Source organism: Myotis yumanensis, unplaced genomic scaffold (assembly GCF_028538775.1).
Source record: "Myotis yumanensis isolate MYYU_CA2020_CCGP unplaced genomic scaffold, mMyoYum1.0.hap1 SCAF_35, whole genome shotgun sequence".
In the NCBI taxonomy this organism is placed as follows: Eukaryota; Metazoa; Chordata; class Mammalia; order Chiroptera; family Vespertilionidae; genus Myotis; species Myotis yumanensis.
The window spans coordinates 108400-129621 of NW_027223786.1; the positions used below are offsets into that span (position 1 = coordinate 108400).

Sequence of the window (21222 nt, forward strand, 5' to 3'; positions counted from 1 at the left end):
AAGGGGCATATATCCTCGGGTGAGGATTTAAAAAAAATGGAACAAAGGTGGGTCATGAGGTCAGAAGGTCCAGTCTTCAAAGTGCATGCAAGTTGCTCCTCATGGGGGGTCCGGGCTGAATGTTTCAGAGCATCTCCAGGAAGGCCTGCGGGTATGGTGCCTCCACATGCTGGAAGGTGTTCTGGACTCTGCCTAACAGGATGAAGTATTTCATCTCCAGCCAGATGAACCCGAAGTGGTTCTCATCGAACAGGATGAAGACTCCCGGACAGCACCTGGGGTAGTTGGAGCCATGTAAGGTATCAACGTGCATGCCATAGAAACACATCCTGCATGTTCTGGGGTAGTTCTGGTCTCCTGTGCGCAAACCTACAGGTAGTACAAATGGAACAGGCTGCTCCTCCGAAGGTGCAGCCCAGGACTCCGCGATCCTGGGCTGCGCAGGGCTCTGCCAACCATGGCCCTCGCTTTCCTCAGTTCTGTTTCCCTGCTGCTGCTGCTGCTGCTGCTGCTGCTGCTCGCAGATCACCTGCTCCTCAATATCCTGGACCACGCGGGAGAGCTCGTTGAAGTGCGGAAGTTCTTACCATCTGGCAGATAAATGCGGCGCATGAGGTGGACCTCTAAGGTCCAGCTTAAGTCTCCCGTGATCTTCGTGACCCTGGCATACTTCCCATGGAAGCTGAGCATGGCAATCATTAGGCCGAAGCCATTGGATTTTCCTTGGAAGAGGCCTGGCCTGATGAGGTCACCCGAGTGTCTCGGCGGGAGGTAGAGGCGATGGTAGGTCAGGCGGTCATACAGCTGCCTGTCCTCCTGCGACATCTCCAGCCCCCGTCCTCCCCTAAGGCGCGTTGGTGAATCCTGTTGGGGGTCTCTCTGGATCCACCGGTTGCTGAACCTGTCCTTCTAAATCTGCATGTGGCGGCTATGGGAAAAGCTGTACAAGTCGTCCATGTACTCCACTGTGGCTGATTTCCTCTGCATCAGGTGAATTCGAAACGAAGGCTCCAATTGCATTGGGCCAGCCACATGGGTGTTAAGGCAAGGCCCGTACATCCAACCAGTAATGCATAAGCCATCATCCACCACTACACTCAGCAGTCTTCTATAGCCATAATCTAGCTGCCACAAACCCAAAAGGTTTCTATATGGGAACATATTGGCGTAGACTTCTCTATAAGACATACCACTGATCATCTCCGGTTTCTGCAAGTTTCCAGGAACGCCAAACTCCTGGTGACAGCGCTGTCTCCAGATACTGTGGGTGTGCAGGGTGTCCCAGAATTTGGTGCAGGCCTTGGCCAAGCTGGCCAGGTCGGTGCCCGGGAGCGAGGCGAAGATGTCCACCAGCATCTCCACAGGCATGTCCTGCAGCGAACAGTGCGGGTGCAGCATGGGGCTCGTGATACCTCCACTCCGCGCACAGCCCTGCGATGCTGCATCCGCCTCCAGGTGCTTTTCTGCCAGGGCCGGCTTGCCCTCTGGCACTGCCTTCTCAGCTGGGCCCTGGCACTCCTGAAGACACTGCTTGCCTTCTGCCGCTGCCATCTCAGCTGGGCGATGGCGCCTGCGAGGGCACCACTTGCCTTCTGCCCCTGCTGCCTCAGCTGGGCTCTAGCGTTTCTGAGGGCACCGCTTGCCTTCCGCCGCAGCTGCTGTCTCAGCTGGGCCCTGGCACTCCTGAGGACACAGACATCCCCGAGAAGAGCCCAAGCCACAGAGGCAAGCGCACTCCTCCATGCCTCCACGTGTAACAGACACCACAGTCCACCTATATCGTATTGAAAAAAGTCTCGGTCACCCCTCCCACTGTGGAGTCTGCTCTCACCAACGAAGCCCTGGGCTGCAGTGCGGGAGACTTATATACACCAAGGCGGGAGGTCTGACCCAATCAGAAGCCACGCTAGAGCCGCCCGCCCATTGCGATGGTGTGATTGGTGGATTCTCGGGCGGAAGTCCCTTTCTGTAGCTCCTCCCCCGCCTGCCAGCACCAAAGAATCTTCTCCAGGCTCTCACTGGAAGGAGCAAAACTCCTCTCAAGTCGCTTTTCTCTCCTTCCCTGTCGCCCGTCCCAGGGTCAAAGAGTCGGGGGGGGAGGGGTCAGGGTGGCACCAGGCAGGGGAGGGGAGCTGAGGGATGGGGAGGACTGTCCCAGTGCGCCCTGGCAAGTCCCCCAGTCGGGCCCACAGGGTTTTGCCAGGCGCCCCCTGCAGAGCGAAGCGAGCGCACAGGATCGGCAGCGAGGTCGGCCACCCATCCCACCTGTCTGGAAACACGGTCCAAAGAGTCTAACAAGTGCGCGAGTCTGGGGCTCTCACGAAAGCTTCAGTGGCACAATGAACGTGAAGGCCCGTCAGGGCCAAGGTGGGATCCCGAGGCCTCTCCAGTCCACCGAGGGCGCACCACCCGCCCTTCATGCCCGCCTTGCCGGGGAGGTGGAGCATGAGCGTACATGTTAGAACCCGAAAGATGGTAAATGATACCTGGGCAGGGCGAAGCCACAGGAAACTCTGGTGGAGGTCCGTACGGGTCCTGATGTGCAAATCCTTCATCTAACCTGTGTATACGGGTGAAAGAATAATCGAACCAACTAGTAGCTGGCTCCCTACGAATTTTCCCTCAGGATAGCTGACGCTCTTTTATTTTACTTTATTTACTCTTTATTTAATCCATTTACTCTATTTATTCTATTCTATTCTATTCTATTCTATTCTAATTTTACTATGGTATCTGGACTTAGCAGAGCCATAGAATGATGTCGCACCAAGATTTTTTCGTGAGAGCCCTTCATATGCCCGAATGAAATTGCCTGAACAGGGTCGCCTCATGCAGAGGCTTCTAGCACCTGAGGCAGAAGAGCTTGGCTGTGTCTTTAGCAGATCGTGTTGAAGAAAACATAGACGGAGGGAGCTGCCATGTTTCCAAGCAGCCATTGGGGAAAGGGCTGTGTGAACCTGAATGTATGTGTTCAAAACTGCATAAGGAAAACTCACACACCAACACTTTGCTTCTTTTGCAACAGATTATATTGTTCAAAGATGGGCAAGCATTGCTGAACTGAATGATGAATTTCTTACAAAATTCTACATTCAAAGTTGCCAGATCACCCTAGCTTGCCGCAATGGATGTCACAGTTCTATAAACAACTTTTATTTCCACAGACATTTCATTACTTTCTCAGCTGTGTGTTCTAGGGCTCTTTACAAGTGTTCACACAGGCAGATGCAAACACACACACACACACACACACACACACACACACACTCCCCCAGCAAACATGCCCTCATATTTTCTAATATAAAAACAACTAAGTAAGTGTGTTTCCATTTGGGATTGCTGTATCCTTAGTGTGGGATATTTTAGGTTGAGTAAGAAGTAAGTGATCAGCGAATGCCTCGCCTTTCAGACACAGTGGTTTGTACTCTGGGAATGGTCACGTACATGACCAGTGTTATTTGATGAATGAAAGATTTCACCTGATTTTACCCTGCATCATTTCACTCGAGTGAATAATGTGTAAACAGTGTTGGTCTTTCACAATTCCCTCTCCTTTGTTGAGCTCCCTCATGTTTTCTCGGGGAAGGACCATGACTGGAGGATTTTCCACATAGGTGACATGCCTAGGGCTCTTCTCCCCTGTAGGGACTCTGGTGTCTGATGAGATTCGCATGTTGACCGAATGCATTCCCACACTTACCCGCATTCACATGGGCTGTCTCTGGTGTGTGTTATGTGGGAACGTGTCGTCAGCTCAGACTTTTGACGGAAAGCCTTTCCACACATGGGACACACATATGGTATATTCACCGTGTGCATTCTCCGGTGCTGGTTCAGGCCAGAGCTTTGACTAGTGACATTCATAGCATTGCTTGCCCGGATGGACTCAATCCTGCTTTTCTGTGGTAAGATCTTTGATTGAGAGCTCTGTCACATAGGGGACATTCATTTGGTTACTCTCCTGTGTGGATGGCCTCACGCTGTCTAAAGAAAGAACTCTGATGGTAGGCTTGCCCACACTCACCGCACTCATAAGGCTTCTCTCCCTTGTGCATTTCATTGTGGTTTCTAAGCCCAGATCGTTACAGAAAGCCTTTCCCTTGTAGGTGACATTCACATGGTTTCTCTCTAGGGTGCGTCATATTCGACCCTCTGAGGTTGAAAGCATTCCTGAAGGGAATCCCACGGTCACACTGTGGTGTGCATGTCATTGTGTCTACTAAGGCACTCCTCTAGTCCAGGTGACTTTCTGCACTGTTGGCTGACATCTGGTGTCTCTCTTACATGAAGTGAGGAATGTGGAGACAGGGCTGATCTATGAGTAAATTCATCACTCCTGTCAGCCCTTGGCAGCCTTCCTCTTGAAGCTACGGAGAGCTCTCATTCTCAGGGCATGGTGGGGGCAGGGGTAGGGTCCTGGACATGTTCTGAAGTCGTCCAGGTCAAGGAGGGCTCCTCGGATGGGGGTGGGGTGGGCAGGGACTGAGGGATTCTGAGAAGGGCACTGAGGCTGCCGAAGGACCACAAGGGTGGGGCACCTTTGGAGGGTGAATCCCTAAGGGTTTTTAGTACCCCTTAGGGTGGGGATGACCTTGATCGTGAGAGGGGGATTAGGCATGGACCTAGAGGTGGAGCCCAAACTACAGTCATTTCAAGGAACATCAGACTCCACTCTCCTGTCAGGGACCTGAGCTTTGTGGCACAACCATGATGCCAAACATGATCTGACATGGTCAGAAATGAAACCCAATCACAAGCACGACATATTGTGCAGAATTTTATTAGTATGGGATAAAAAGTATATGCAGCAGCATTTAATAAATCATTTCATACAGCATAATACATAAAATAAAATGAAATAAAATAAAATAATTAAAATGCCCCCCACTCCCCAACAAGACGAGATGCGTCTTCCCGGTGTTCATTGATGCCGCCGCGAGAAGGGGGTGAATCCTCCGAGTCCAGGGAATGCGATGGCAAAAGCACCAGGAAGCCGCGAGTCGCGGATGTGCACGCTCCGAAAGTTCGCCCAGTCCTACGGGCGCCAGAGCACGCTGCCAGGAGGAGCGTGGAGGCTGGGCTGGGTCCTTGGGCAGGTTGTGGGCAGCAGCTCTCCAGTGGGTCCCTCACCAGCAGCGGCTACTGCGCTCCCAGCGCTGGGAACGGGCAGCGAGGTCACGTGTGCAGATAGACACGCATCCCAGGCCGGTACCGAGTGTCAACAGAGGCTGGGTGACTACAAACTGAGGATCTGGAGGCTTCGGCGGCAGAGGCGGTAGCGGTGGCACTCAGGCCTGCGCCCGCGGAGGCAACCGGCGTCCAGGCAGGCGCACGGACCGTCATTCAAAGCGACTCATCTCGGCGGAGGAGTTGGATGCCCAGGTGGACTCTTACAACTCGATGACGGGCCCCCAGCGGTTGGACGTCAAGCAGGACGTTTACAGCGGGATGAGGGTCACCCAGCAGCTGGACGCCTAAAAGGACGCTTACAACTCGATGAGGGACACCAAAAGGATAAACGCCCACCTGGGCGCTTACCATGCCATGAGGGACACCAAAAAGGTGGACGCCCAGAAGGACACTTACAGCTCCATGAGGCACACCGAGGAGTTGGACTCCCAGCTGGACGCTGACAGCGTGATGAAGGACACCGAGGACTTGGACGGCCAGAAGGACGCTGAGGAGATGGACGCCCTGCTGGACGATGACGATGCAATGATGGACATCAGCTAAAGCACCAGCAAGTCAGTGTGAGCGAGGATGGCCAGGGACCTGGGGCCAATGATGGAGTTGTTTCTTCTGTTTGGAAATAAGATTTAAAACTCCTAGAAAGATTTTTCGTTAACTTTTATTTTATTAAATGACTCTGAAAAAGACCTGTTTTGTGCCGAGTCATTTTCGGGATTCATTTTACCGGTTGCTGTTTTCACCTTGGCCATAATCACCCGAAAAGGTGTGGGAAAAACAAACAAACAAATAAACAAACAAACAAAATAACTCGTTCCCTCTGATAAAGAACAACAAGAAAATACCCTCCTCAGAAAAAAAAGTTGACCCCGCCTTTCCAATTTTTGAGGCTTTGGCAAGCCCAGGTGGCCAGGCCTGGACTTGGTCTCTGGGCGGGGGCCTGACCATCCATCCACAGAGTTAGCGGGGTGGGGGGAGGGTTACGGGTGGGGGGTGGGGGGTGGGGGGTAGGGGGTGGGCGTGGGAGGGGTGTCGATCAAATGAACAGGCCAGGACATAATATTTGGCTGTGGATTACAGAATTTGGGTTGACTGGGGCAGGGGCCTAAGAGCCCGTCCCGCCCTCTGCTGGTCGAGAAGCGTCAATGCAAGCCCCGCTCCTGCAACCTCCCGTGGGGAAAGCACAGACAGGTGACTGGACTTCCCCATTTCTGGCTAGACCCGAGGCGGGAAGGACATGCAGGGGGCATTGTCTTTGAGAAGGCAGGGGCTGAAGGGTGTTCATGGATGGCGACGGACCGTTCAAAGCAAGGAGTGTTCGTGCGTGACTGCGGATGTACACGCACAGACACACAAACAAACTCCCACACCCACAGCCACTCCCACACCCACAGCCACACCCACACACCTATCCCTCCCGCCTCCAACCCTCCCATTCCCCGCCCCCCGCGTCCCCCCGCCACACACACACACACACACACACACACAAACACACGGGAGCACAAGGTCCCGCTAACAATATATCTGCCGAGTGAGGCACGCCTAGGAGATTTTCCGTGGCTTTGTTTCCTTTTGGCCCGCCCTGGGCCCACCTGAGCCTGTCTAAGTATGTATTGTCCCCACTTCCACCGAGAAAAAATGGCGATTCCATCCTGCAAGGCATGGAAAAGGAGCACTGCGGGCCTCCTTGGGCACCTGCCCTGTCTCCCAAGTCCTCACCCAAGCCCCATGAATCGCTTGGGCGGGCCTGTGGCGCCCTTCCTGGTCCTGCAGCGCCAATGCAAGCCTCCTCCCCTCAACTTGAGGCCCAACCTGTGACATCAGTCCTAGGGGCGGCTGATTGGTCGAGCGGGCCGCTGATTTGGCTCCTCCCACCGGCTCTGGGCTATAAAAGAAAGCAGGGACTTGTTTGCAGAGTTTCTCAGCCCTAGGCTTGTGGTCGTGGTCGTCGTCCTCGTTCTCTAAGGGTTCTTTCAGGAGAGATGTCTCGCCAAGACCTGGTCCCGAGACATAGAAGCCGCTAGGACACCTGACTAGAACCTAGCTAGGCTACTGATCACCGACCGCGGTCTGCGTGTCATTTCTTCTTCGCCGACTCTGGTCTTCTCGCGGTACCCGGGTCACCCCAAACCACGGAGAGGGCCCCAGGGAGGTGCGGACGCACTACAGACCCCTGACCCCGCTGGGTCACTCGGACTTGTGACGTGTGGACTCGCCGCCGCTGACTGCACCGCCTGCTGGCCCTGAGTCTGAGCGAGGGGGATCCGGCCTGGGTGACGCCCTGCCAGTTGGCGGAGCCCCGGGCCCTCCCGCCCTGGCCCGCCTTCCTGCACATTAAGTGATTCTGGGTTTGGGGACTGGATTGAGGTTCTCACGCCCCTGCTGTGGGGAGGGGGTGTTCAACCCAAGGCCTTCGGTCCTTGGGTGTCTTGCGAGTGTTCTGTGTATGCCCATATTCTGCTCTTCAGTTCATAAGTATACATATACTGAGCGTGTCCACGTGTCCTCGTCCAACCTGAGGATTCTTTGGCATCATGTCTTGTGTCATTATAAATTCACTTCCACACTCAGCTATGCCATCGTCACCTTTGATGGGCGGCACATCTCCCTCCACAACCTAAAGATGCAGATTATGGGGAGAGAGAAGCTGAAAGCTGCCATGTGCGACCTGCAGATCAGCAAGCGCAGACCGAGGAAGAGTACACTGATGATAATGCTCTGATTCCTAAGAATCTGTCTTTCATTGTTAGAAGAATTCCTATTGGAGGTGTGAAATCTACAAGCCAGACAGACGTTATAGGTGGAACTGATCCAGTGATGGGAACTTCAAAAGTCACTGACGACTCTTCTGCACCTATGTCTCTGGCCCAATTTAGAAAGACTGCCAATCTGGCTGAAGCCAATGCTTCTGAAGAAGATAAAATTAAAGCCATGATGTGGCAGTCTGGCCGTACATACGACTCCATCAATTACATGAAGAAGCCTCTAGGTCCACCACCTCCATCTTACACCTGTTTCCGCTGTGGTAGACCTGGCCATTATATTAAGAATTGCCCAACCAATAGGGACAAAAACTTCGAATCTCGTCCTAGGATTAAAAAGAGCACGGGAATCCCCCGAAGTTTCATGATGGAAGTGACAGATCCTACCATGAAAGGTGCAAAGGTCACCAGCACCGAGACATACGCAATACCGACTATAGAGGCAGAGGCATATGCAATTGGGAAGAAGGAAAAGCCACCTTTCTTCCCAGAGGAGCCCTCTTAGTCCTCTGAAAAGGACGACCCTATCCCAGACGAGTTGCTCTGTCTCATCTGCAGAGACATCATGATTGATGCCGCTATCATTCCCTGCTGTCCGAACAGCTACTGTGATGAGTGTATAAGAACAGCGCTCTTGGAATCAGAGGACCATACATGGCCAACGTGTCATCAACATGATGTCTCTCCTGTTGCTTTAGTTGCCAATAAAGCCTTGTGACAGGCTGTTAATAACTTCAAAAATGGAACTGGTGGTTATAAAACAGGACTACGGAAACCGTTACCCCCACCACCACCGCCGATACCGCCTTGGAGACGACTCCTTCAGCGGAATCTACAGCCTCTGATGAGATCTCCAATATCAAGACAGCAAGATCCTCCGATGATTCCAGTGGCGTCCAAATCAGGCCACCCTGCTCCCTCTATACCTTCTTTCACTTCTAATCAGTCTTCTTTAGCCCCTGCTGCACCTGGAAATTCATCTATCCCAGTGCCTGTACCCGATGTAACTGCATCGGTCTCCATATCAGTCCACTCAGAAAAACCAGATGGGCCTTTCCGGGATTCGGATCATAAAATATTGCCGGCCACAGCCCTCGCCTTCAAACATTCAAAGGGAACCTCTTCAATAGCAATAACTGCCTTTGTGGAGGAGAAAGGTTACCAGGTGCCTGTGCTCAGAAATCCATCTTTGCTTGGACAGTCACCACCTGCTGGGTATAGCTTCCCTCCCCCCGGGTTCCCTGCAGCGCCAGCCAACTTATCCACACTTTGGGTATCATCAGGAGGTCAGACTGCTCACTCAGATACCAATTCAACAACACAAGCACCACTTCTGTCCAGGGAAGAATTCTACAGCGAGCAGCGATGGCTAAAAGAAGAGTCTCAATATCCCTACAGTGTTTTCGCATACTCCAGGAGTCCTTCTGCCAATTTATCAGCACCTTGGGTATCATCAGGAGTGCAGACTGCTCACTCAAATACCATCCCAGCAGCACAAGCACCACTTCTGTCCAGGGAAAAATTCTATAGAGAGCAGCGACGGCTACAAGAAGAGTCTAAGTCTAAATATTCCCACAGTTGTTCTTCATACTTCAGAAGTCCTTCTGTTTACGCTAAATCAACACGTGGTTCAGGGTGCTCATGTTCTCATTCTCAATCACCTAGCCACTCACACTCTCCTTCCTATTCGAATCACTGCCATACCCCAGAAGAGGCAGAGGCAAGAGTCCAAATTAATGGCCAAGGTCTAGGTCTAGATCTCATGGATATCGTGGTCGATCTAGGTCAATGTCACCACTATATAGGCGACATCCTTCGCGATCAAGGTCCCCTCAAGCATTTAGGGGACAGTCTCCAAATAAACGCACTGTACCACAAGGGGAAACAGAACGTGAATATTTTAAGAGATACAGAGAGGTTCCACCATCCCATGACTGAAAAGCTTATGATGGGAGGAGTGTTGACTTTAGAGACCCATTTGTAAAAGAGCATTACCGAGAATGGGAGAGGAAATACAGGGAGTGGTACGAAAAACGCTACAAAGGTTATGCTGCTGGAACACAGCCTCGACCGTCAGCAAATGGAGAGAACTTTTCTCCAGAGAGCTTTCTACCACTTCATGTCACCAATTCTCCCCTTACAAGGGGCCGCAGAGAAGATGATTCGGGTGGGAAAAGTCGTAGAAATAGAAGCATAGGTGGTAGCAAACATCCAGAAAAGCTTTCAACAAGAGACAGCCATGATCGGAAGGACAGTACAAAGTCAAAAGAGAAGGAGAGGGACAGTGCTGCAGGAGAGGGTCCAGGAAGTAAACATACGGAACTTCGAAGGTGGAAGAAAGTGAAGGCTTTCTAAACCCAGAGTTGTTGGAACCTTCTAGAAAATCAAGAGAACCTACAAGTCCAGTGATGAGATGCCTCCCAGGGCCTCTGGTTTGGGTGGGAGTGGCATTCCAGCTGCACCCCTTCCCCAACTCCAGGGCTGCAACTCCGGGGATGCTGGGCCTATCCCACCACTGGGTGTTGACTGCTGGAGCAGGCCCAGCCTTGCCTTCTGCAGAGCTCCGTGCAGAACCCCTAAACCTAAACTTAACAACCCCATCCCTAACCCTATAAACCCTCTCCCTCACCCTCACCCAAACCTGACCATGACCTGACCTTGACAATAACACTAACACTAATACTGAAAATGACCCCTATGCTGACCCTTACCCTGGCACTTACAATGACCCTGAATCTAACCCTGACCCTGATGCTGACCCTGACCTTGACCCTCATCCTGATCCCCACAATAACACTGACACTGACCCTAAACCTAACCCTAACCCTGACCCTAAATCTAACCCTGACAGTGACCCTAATCTGACCCTGAAAATAAACCTAACAATAACCCTGACCCTTACCCTGACCCTAAACTTGACCTGACACTGACACTTATGTTTACCCTGACCCTGACCCTAAATCTGACCCTAGGCATGACCCACTATGCCCTATCTCCTATCCTCTATGCCCTGGCGTCCACCACCTGGGTTTTTCCCTGGAAGGCCCATGGTCGGCCTGGCAGTGAAAGAGGGACTGGAGATTTTTTTATGTGTGTTTGTGGGTTAGGGAGGGGACTGGGGGGGTGAATGGGTGTGACTGAGGACCGAGTGGATGTACCCAGAACACTATTTGTGGACATTGACCCTTGAAACCCGGGAACTCTGAAAGCCTAAAGGAGGTGAGTACTCCAGGGACAACAATGGAGGATTCATTTTCTCTTTGTTGTTGCTGTTGTTGTTGCTGTTTTTTTTTGGAATTGAATGTATTGTGGGAGACATCTGTTAATAAAATGAAATGGAATGTCATAGGATAAAATGGAAGGTGTAAATACATAAGAATCTTTGCATTCTGGACGAAAAGGGGCCACAAGCTGACCTGACCCACTCGCAGGAGGCCTGGCCTGGGCTTGCAAACTCAGACCCCTAAAGTGATCACCCAGGATGTTCTGAAATTAAAGACTTTTAAAAGTAGAAAGCAGTGTATAGTGTGTGTGTAGTCACGTCCTAGGCCGGGTATCTTCCCTGAGAGAGATCATCTTTGACCTTACTGGTATCTGTGTCTATTGTCTTTCTATGCCTCTAGGATCACATGTTTTTGGACTCGTGAATGCCATGGTAACAAGTCACTTTCCTTTTCTCCAGTCCCCTCAGGGCACAGCCCAGGGTCTCAGGGTAGAAACCACAAATTCCCTCGTTGCTAGTTTTGTATTATTTTTAAAAAGCAAGGGACACATGAATAAACAAGTGGAAAATCAATTTCCTCACCCTCTCCCTCTCCCTTTACCTCTCTCTCTCCCTCTCCCTCTGCTTCTCCCTCTTTCTCTCCCTCTCCCTTCCAATCTCTTTTTAAACAACAAAAGCAAAAGGGCCCTTGCCGGTTTGGCTCAGTGAATAGAGTGTAAGCCTGTGGACGACAAGCCTCCCGGATTCGATTCTGGTCAAGGACACATGCCTGGGTTGCAGGCTAGATCCCCAGTGTGGGGTGTGCAGGAGGCAGCTGACCGGTGATCCTCTCTCATCGTGGATGTACTATCACTCTCTCCCTCTCCCTTCCTCTCCCAAATCAATAAATATATATTTTAAAACACACACACACACACACACACACACACACACAAAGGACACAAAGATATTAATCCATCTCCGTGTAGTAAAACGTATACTTCTACAATGTTTTGCACTTGCATTTTGTTCTATCCTAACGGGGAAGTTAAAACCTGGGATGTGGGGAGGAAGAGAGAGGGTTAAAGAGAGGGATTGACCTTTGCTGTTTCAAAATGGCGGGTGCCGCCCTAACTGTTTTGGCTCAGTGGACCGAGCACCATCCTGCGGACTAAAGGTTCACAGGTTCGATTCTGGTCAAGGGCATATACCTTGGTTGTGGGCACATCCCCAGTAGGAGATGTGCCAGAGGCAGCTGATTGAGATTTCTCTACCTTTGAGGTTTCTAATTCTCTACACCTCTTTTTTCCACTTTGAACAAAAATCAATAAAATATATTTAAAAAACAAAATGGCATCTCCCAAGTTCCTGGGGCCAACATGGTGGGAAGTATGCCAGGGTCACCCACATCACGGGACAGTGCATCAACACTAAGGTAGAGATCCACCTCATGCGCCGCATCCACCAGCCAGATGTTGAAATCTTCCGAAACTTCAACGAGCTCTCCAGCGTGGTCCAGTAGATTGGCGAGCAGGTGATCTGGGAGCAGCAGCAGCAGCAAGAACACGGGACTGAGGAAAGCCAGGGCCATGGCTGGCAGGACCCTGCCCAGCCTAGCCTCCGGGAGTCCAGAGCTGCAGTTTTGGAGGAACAGCCGGTTCCGTTTGTTCTGCCTGTGGGTGTGGGCTCAGAAGACAAGAATTACCTCCGAACCCACAGGATGTGTTTCTATAGCGATAGTAGAAACCATTAATGTTAACTTCCCTATGTTCGTCTTCGCCAGGCGCTGCCCTGGAGTCTTTATCCTGGTCGATGAGAACCACTCAGGTTCATCTGGCTGGAGATGAAAAACCTCACCCTGTTTGGCAGAGTCCAGAAATCCTTCCAGAATGTGGAGGCACCGTCCCTGCAGGCCTTCCTGGAGATGCTCTCGAATATTCAGTCTGGGCCACTTAGGAGGAGCAGCTTGCATGCACTTTGAAGAGTTGACATTCTGACCTGGAGCGCCAATGCAAGCCTCCTCCCCTAAACTTGATGCCCAACAGGTGACTTCAGTCCTAGGGACAGCTGATTGGTCGAGCGGGCCGCTGATTTGGCTCCTCCCACCAGGTCTGTGGCTGTAAAAGAAAGCAGGGCCTTCTTTGCAGAGCTTCTCAGCCCTAGACTTGTTGTCGTGGTCATCGTCCTCATTTTCCTAGGGAGCTTTCAGGGGAGAGGTCTCGCCAAGACCCGGTCCCGGGATATAGAAGCCGCTAGAACACCTGGCTAGAGCCTGGCTGGGCTGCTGATCCACTGAACGCTGTCTCGGTGTCATTTCTTCTTCACCGACTCGTCCACACCCTTGGGAACCCCTGGGCCTGGACCCCAACATCTGGTGCCCGTACAGGAACAGCTCCGGCGCCCCACGGGATGTGAAGGACCGGCGTGCCTCCGCACAGGCGTGATCTGAGGCTGATTCGGGGCCGCCATGGCCGACAAAATCCACAAGTCACTGGACGACATCATTAGGCTGGAGCAGAGCCAGCAGAGCGGCCATGGCCAGTGCCGCAGCCATGGCGGGGGCAGTGGCAGGGGCAGGGACCGAGGCTGGGACCGAGGCTGGGACCGAGGCCGGGCTGGCTCCCAGGGAGGCCGCTGTGGCAGAGCGCAGGCTGCCGCACCAGAGAGCCGGGGCGGCGGGCCGTTCCGGAACAGGGCGGCCCTCTGCCGAGGCAGGAACCGGTGCCCTACAGCAGGCCATGTCCGCTTCCCAAGGAGTGGCAACACGACGACTTCTGCAGAGCCTTCTGCATGGGCGCTGGCATGATGACCTGGGGGAAGCTGCTGTTGTACAACCTGGACTTAGGAGTGTCCTCGTGCGCCTTCTGGAGCCCTCTCAAGGAATGAGGTAGTTCCTGCAGCAAGAAAGTCAGCTTTAAGGTTAGGAATGATAGGGGGTGGCCTGCTAAATATGATAGGATAGCCACCAAGTCCCCGCCAGTTTCCATGGTTCCTTTCTACCTGCCCTGAACTCTGGGGTCTATAAGCACGATGTAATTTCCAATTTGCCCCAATAGCCTTGGTTACTACCTGCGTTACTTGGGCCCTTTTTGGCAGAGGAGCAACCAGGCCTCTTTCAAGGGAGATCGCTAGAAGGAGATATCAGCCCCTCCTTTGCTAGCAGCAACAGGTACCAAACCCTTTCAGTACATTTGACCAGCTTCATTCCCACACATCTTTACAGATTCCAGGGTCCATTGTGTTCCTTTTATCAGCAAGCCAAATGACACTGGCCCGTATTATCTAATTCAGCACAGGCAGGGGGAAGGGCCCATTAAATCTTTGCCTTGAGGAACTGTGAGCCCCACCCTAAGATGTCCCAATCAGACTAGAAAAGCCACTAATACCTTTTAAATTTACCCCAGAATTCTAAAATCCCAACCCAGCACAGAATATCACATAGCAAATCAAAGTTCCCAGCAAACAAACAGACAGAGATATTTACAAACATCAAATATACATTTATACTTACACCTTTTCAGTTAACAAGTATCTTTACAGTCTTGGGCTCTTGAGCAGATAAAAGGTACATCGCCCCCAGGTCCCCTGATGGGGGCCTGACAGGAACAGATGTGGAGGCCTTTCTTTCCCACATCACAGGACAGGATTCTTGACCTATGTCTCATTCAGATAGAAACGGTTTTCATCACAAACAAACAAACAAATCCAAAACCAAAAACCAAGAAAATCAAGGCCAGAAGTACCCTCTGATGTTTCAGGGGTACCAAGGAAGGAGAAGTTAGGCAGTGTCCAGGCCTTCTCACAATCCAACACCAGTGACCAGTTCCAGCTTACTGGCCTATTATTTATTCAACATTTCTTTTTCCTTCCATCACACCAAAGCCATGCTTTCCAGTTAGTTAGAACTTTTAGCCTTAATTTCTAGGTGACATGTAAGTAATTAACATTCCTCAGATTAACAATACATTCAAAGTGTTTATTTTAAGAGACACAGAAATATCACTAAACAATTTTAAAAAACAAAGATACATATTTAAGAAATAAGGACAGATCAATTTACAGAAGCAGAGATAGCACGCAATCCAAACCACAGCTGTGGGTAAACACATAATCTAGAACCTAGGTTAAACTTAGGCATATCCAGGGTCTCCTGAACACCTAGTTGCAAGTTAGCTGGAGCCCTCCTGACCCTGGGACAGCTGCACTGTCCCTCCCAGGCAAAGGAAAAATATGCCCTTTAAGATCAGTTTGAAACCACAGTTTCTATCTGACTTTAGAGATTGGATTGCTGCTATCAGTCCCCTTTAAAGTCTTTGACATAACCTTTAATTGTCTTTAGTTTAAGGAAAGCAGGGTGTTCTAGATTTAAGAGATTAGCTTAAAAACAAATCTGTGAGGCAAGCACACTTCCTGCGCCATCCACATTTCTGCAGAAAAACTCTGCTTTAAGGCTCCAGCCCTGACTAAATCAGAGAGAGGGGCCTTTGCTGTTTCAAGATGGTGGCCCCCAGCAGAGCGGCAATTCATGTGGCTGACCTGGCAGATGCCAAGTCATGCAGACCAAGATCGTGGCTGTACCAATAAGCAAAGGCATTTAGTTACCACAATTACACAATTTTTCCTGATTCAATCCGAACCTTACACTTTTAGCGGGCAAGTTAAATATTCAGTATTTTTCAATATTACTGTCAAGCGGCTCTGGAAAACCAAATTTGAGCCTTGCAAAGCAGGTTCTGGCCTACCTGCTTTACAGATGCAGATGCTACAGGCAGGAGGGACTATCTTCTTCCTCCATTCAGAAAAGTTTTCTTAATTAACAAAGGACCATTTTTTCCCTTGTAAAAACTGTTCTTTATTATGGAAATGCAAATCCTGCTGCTAGAATCTAGGTAGCATATATTTTTTCCAAGGGTAAATGATTAGTATTGTGATGTATCCTCCACATCTGCAAGGAGATTCCAGCTCAAAACTTTATCCAAAATCGATTGGTGCGCACGTTAGGTTTAAGCCAGCTTTTCTCCTTACATGTGCACAGAAATCCCAGAAGCATTTACTTGGGAAGGGGGCTACCTGTTTTCACAGATCATTACTCAGATGCCCACCTTACCTAAATCCTGGAGCCACACAAAGGAGGGGAGAAGGCAGGCCCCCTCCCTCCACACTCACATACTTTCACCAGACATTCATTCAGAGTTTAAACAATAACAACTTCCCAACTCCTGAGGGAGCTCTACAGCCTCCCCCAATCTCCTTGAAATGATCAATCACAATACCCAAAGGAGCAGTCCAATTCCATCCCATAACATCCGTCCAGTAAGCCCACAGGAAAAAACAAACAAACATACAAACACAGAAAACTAAGAGGGCCCGAAAATACAGCCTTCCAACTCCATGGAAGTGAAACCAAAACAATATTCCAACTCCATGGAAGCAAAAACAGAAAACGATGTCTGCACGCCAACCAGTGGCTGCACACCAACCAGCGGGAGCGACCAGCCTGTCTCAGATTGAGAGGGTTCCTACAGACCTTCCCGACTCCACAGAAGCAAAACTACACCCCTCCAGATGGAGGGTCCAGGCGTCCCCCAAATCCTACCGCCCTTGATTCCCCTGTGCGTTTACTTAGATTATTGCAGGCGATTGCAGATTTCAGAAGTGAGCTCACACAGGACAGATACAAAACACACAATGACATAGACACCTACCGCTGTCAGTCAGGCCCTCTGGACTGGGGGTCCCTTGATGGTGTTGGGGATCGCAACGAGCCCCCAAATGTTATGCCCAGATTTCAAGATCCCCAACAGACCAACCTTACACTTTTAGCGGGCAAGTTAAATATTCAGTATTTTTCAATATTACTGTCAAGCGGCTCTGATGCAAAAGCAGAGAGTCCTTTATTATTATTACAGACCCGGGTCTGGCTCCCAGCTTCTTCCCACGCAACAACAAGAAGGGGGAGAGCCTCCATGAGAAAAAAAAAAACAAAACAAAACAGGGTTTTAATAGGGGGTGGAGTGAGGGGACTGTGGGCCCTGCAGATTGGCCAGGCGCAAGCTGGGTCTAGTTACATAGGATGTGGTAATTTTTATGGCCCGCACATCCCTCAATTGTCATTGGTGAGTTTAAATAAATCCCTGGCGTGGCCAGCAGATGCCTGGGCTTCCGGAAAGAAGGGGTCTGAGCACATGGTTACTGCCCCAACATGGAGGATATGGGGTAAGATGGAGGGCATAGCCCTCACCCTTTCACTCCTACCTGTGCTGAAAGTCATGGATGCTGGGTGGGGTGTGGAGGTTGTGGGCCGCAAAAGAGAAGAAATAAAAGAGGAGGGCGGGCATGTGGAGAAAAAATCCATGAGGAAGGAGGTACTTGATGCACTGGGCTCCATGGGCCGAATGCTCTCCGATGATGCTTCCCGCTTGCACGCTGGATGTGGTATGTATGTCTGTATGTATGTATTCAGATGACATTTTCTTGAGTTATCCACTCGAATAACCTGAATGTTTTTGTTGTTGTTATTTTTTGTTTAGTTCCATACAAAAATTCCTGTTTATTCACGTTTGATTTATTCATTTTTCATTTTATTTTAAAACCCGTATGGTTTTATGAACCGGTGTCTCCCCAATAATTTCAACGAGAGAGAGAGAGAGAGAAGATGCGAGGATCCGATCCTTGAGTACTGCCTCATTTAGGTTTCAGCTCCCAGGCGGCAAAAATTTTTTGTGCCCTAACTGGTTTGGCTCAGTTGATGGAGTGTTGGCCTTCGGACTGGGGGGGGGGGGGGGGGGGGGGAGGGGCAGGGGCGGCTGTGTGTGTGTGTGTGTGTGTCCCAGGTTTGATTCCCGTCAAGGGCATGTACCTTGATTTCGGGCACATCTCCAGTAGGAGGTGTGCAGGAGGCAGCTAGCTGATCGATGTTTCTCTCGCGGATGTTTCTCTCTATCCCTCTCCTTTCCTCTCTGTAAAACATCAATAAAATATTTAATAAAATGTTTTTGTTACGTCTTCCGGGAAGGGATAGAGGGAGAGAGTGAGGCAGAAGCTGGGACGTCTTGGGCCTGCGGGGTGTGTGAGTGTGGGATGGGTGGGTGGTGGTGGTGGTGTGTGACTTAGAGGAAGTCTTTCACTTTCGAATGGCCCGGCGAGACACCACCCGTCCCCCCCCCCTTTGCCTCTCGGCACCCCTCGATGCTCTTAGCTGAGTGTCCCGCAGGGCCCGAAGCGTTTACTTTGAAAAAGAGTGTTCAAAGCAGTCCCGAGCTGCCTTGATACCGCAGCTAGGAATAATGGAATAGGACCGCGGTTCTATTTTGTTGGTTTTCAGAAGTGAGGCCATGATTAAGAGGGATGGCCAGGGGCATTCGTATTGCGCCGCTGGAGGTGAAATTCTTGGACTGGTGTAAGTCGGACCAGAGCGAAAGCATTTGCCAAGAATGTTTTCATTAATCAAGAACGAAAGATGGAGGTGCGAAGACGATCAGATACCGTCGTAGTTCCAACCATAAACGATGCCGACTGGGTTATTCCCGCGACCCGCCCGGCAGCTTCTGGGAAACCAAAGTCTTTGGGTTCTGGGGGGAGTATGGTTGCAAAGCTTAAACTTAAAGGAATTGACAGAAGGGCACCACCAGGAGTGTAGCCTGCGGCTTAATTTGACTCAACCTGGGGAAACCTCACCCGGCCCTGACACAGACAGGATTGACAGATTGAGAGTTCTTTCTTGATTCTGTGGGTGGTGGTGCATGGCTGTTCTTACTTGGTGGAGCGATTTGTCTGGTTATTTCCGATAACAAAAGAGACTCTGGCATGCTAGCTAACTAGTTACTCAACCCCAACTTAGATGAGTCCCCCAACTTAGAGGGACAAGTGGCATTCAGCCATCCGAGATTGAGCAATTACAGGTCTGTGATTCCCTTAGATGTCCAGGGCTGCACAGCGCTACACTGACTGGCTCAGTGTGCGCCTACCCTATGCCGGCAGGTGCGGGTAACCTGTTGAACCCCATTCGTGATGGGGATCGGGGATTGCAATTATTCCCCATGAATGAGGAATTCCCAGTAAGTGCGGGTCATAAGCTTGGGTCGATTAAGTCCCTGCCCTTTGTACACACCACCCATCGCTACTACCGATTGGATGGTTTAGTGAGGCCCTCGGATGGGCTCCGCCGGGGTAGGCCCATTGCCCTGGTGGATTGCTGAGAAGTCAGTCGAACTTAACTATCTAGAGGAAGTAAAATTCTAACAAGGTTTCATAGGTGAACCTGTGGAAGGATCATTAACGGGAAAGGGGCGATTGAGCCCAAGTCCTTCTGCATTCGGTTGGTTGGGTCGGTTTCCTCTGGCTTAACCCCCATGGTTTTTGCGGTGTGGTCCGGGTTGGGGCGGCAACTGCTGCGGCCTTGCCCCCACCGTTCGCGAGAGAAGGAGCAAGCGGGGACTCGGAGGGGGCCTCGGGGTGCCCCCGCTGCCCACGCCTGCCATCTTGTGGTTCATTGTTGCCCTCACCCCCGGCCGCAAGAAGACAAGGGCACGCGTTGTGGGCGCCCCCACCCTCACCCCAAACCTTGCGTCTCGGGAACGGGGCCGCGGTGGCCCCTTCCCACGCCTGCCCTGGACACGGGTCATCCTGTCCTTCCAGTCAGGAGCACAACCATCTGCCTCGTGCCTCTCCTCCGCCGTCCGCCGCCCCGCATGTTCCGGGTGTCCTGCCTCCCCCCTCCCCACAGGCCTCGCCCCGTGCCCCAGCCTGCACCCTGCTTCCTGTCGAAGCCCCTAGCCCCAACGTGGTGAGGAGCCTGGGCCACCGGTGCGGGGAAGGGACGCGGTGGTGGAGGGAGAGAAGGGGGGAACGGCCCCAGGACGCGTGTTGAGGTGTGTTGCGCGAGGTTTCCCGGCTTGGAGTCTGCCAGGTGGTGGAAATGAAGGTGGTTGGTCGGTGCTGAAGGGGCATGGCGGGGATGGTGCCCGTTGCCGGGTCAGCGGGAGGCCCCGTCATGGGCAGGCAGCGCCTGAGGGGCTCTGTGCCCTACGCCTGTGAAGGTTGTGGGAACCATTAGCTTGAGGGGTCGAGGCCTCAGGGGTGGAGGTGCCCGTTGGAACACGGTTCCCCACCCCGTCTGCTCTGACCTTTCGCTTCCCCCTTTCCAGGTACCTATCGCTTCCCAGCGCGGAGGTTTAAAGACCCTTGGGGGTCGCCCATCCTCCTTGGGTTGGGGGTTTCCGGGCCCGTGGGTAGGGCCAGGCGGGAAGGTCCCCGCGCCCTTTTCCACCCCTTTCCCTTCCCTACCCCCGGGTGTCTGTGGGGCGTCCAAGCACGCCCCTTTGGGGCCATTGCTTCGGACCACCCCAAGGTCATACCTTCCAGACCTGCAGAGTCTGGTCTTGTTTGTCTCGCGCTTAGACGGCTGCCTGAGGCGCCCCCGCCCACAACCAGTGGGATGTGGGGGTGGAGGGGGAGAAGAAAAAGTTGCCATGCCAGGGAGCGAAAACCAAAAACCAAAACGTTACAACTCTTAGTGATGGATCACTTTGCTCGTATTTCGATGAAGAATGCAGCTAGCTGCGAGGATTCATGTGAATTGCAGGACACATTGATCATCGACAGTTCGAACGCACTTTAGGGCCAGGGTTCCTCCCTGGGCTACGCCTGAATGAGTATCTCTTGCCGATCAATCGTCCCCCGGGGTGTCGTGCGCCCCCGGCTGTGTGCGCGGCTGGGGGTTTCCTTGCAGGGCCCGTTCCTGGGCCCTCCGTCCCCCTAAATGTAGACGACGGTGTCTGTGCCCCCCATGAGTGACAGGCAAGGCCCCGAGGCCACGGTTTTCCCTCTCAGGAGCTTCCTCGCGCCCCATGCTGCCAACAGGAAAAGAGGAAGGTGGTCGTGGGTCCCATTGTGGTGACGGTGTCCCCTTCCCCGCTCCGGCCCTGCCTGGGTTGTGGCTCAAGCCAAGGCCGAGTCATGCGTGGGGTCGCTCCCTGGGGTCCCACGGGGAACTTGATTTGTGACTCCTGGCATCTGAACTCTTAGGGGATTCCTCTCTGTTCTTATAACCCACCTATTTAGTGGCAAAGG

The 21222-nt window shown here is 51.9% G+C and overlaps 1 non-coding gene and 1 pseudogene across 1 annotated transcript; both read left to right on the forward strand.

The window, feature by feature from the left end:
- Positions 1 to 6915: 6915 nt before the first annotated feature.
- Positions 6916 to 12673, forward strand: LOC139000844 (E3 ubiquitin-protein ligase RBBP6 pseudogene; annotated as a pseudogene).
- A 7984-nt stretch (positions 12674 to 20657) lies between these two features.
- LOC139000857 (5.8S ribosomal RNA) lies at positions 20658 to 20810 on the forward strand. The gene has a single exon (XR_011469734.1). It is a non-coding gene; the product is annotated as a 5.8S ribosomal RNA (ribosomal RNA).
- The last annotated feature ends 412 nt before the right edge of the window (positions 20811 to 21222 follow it).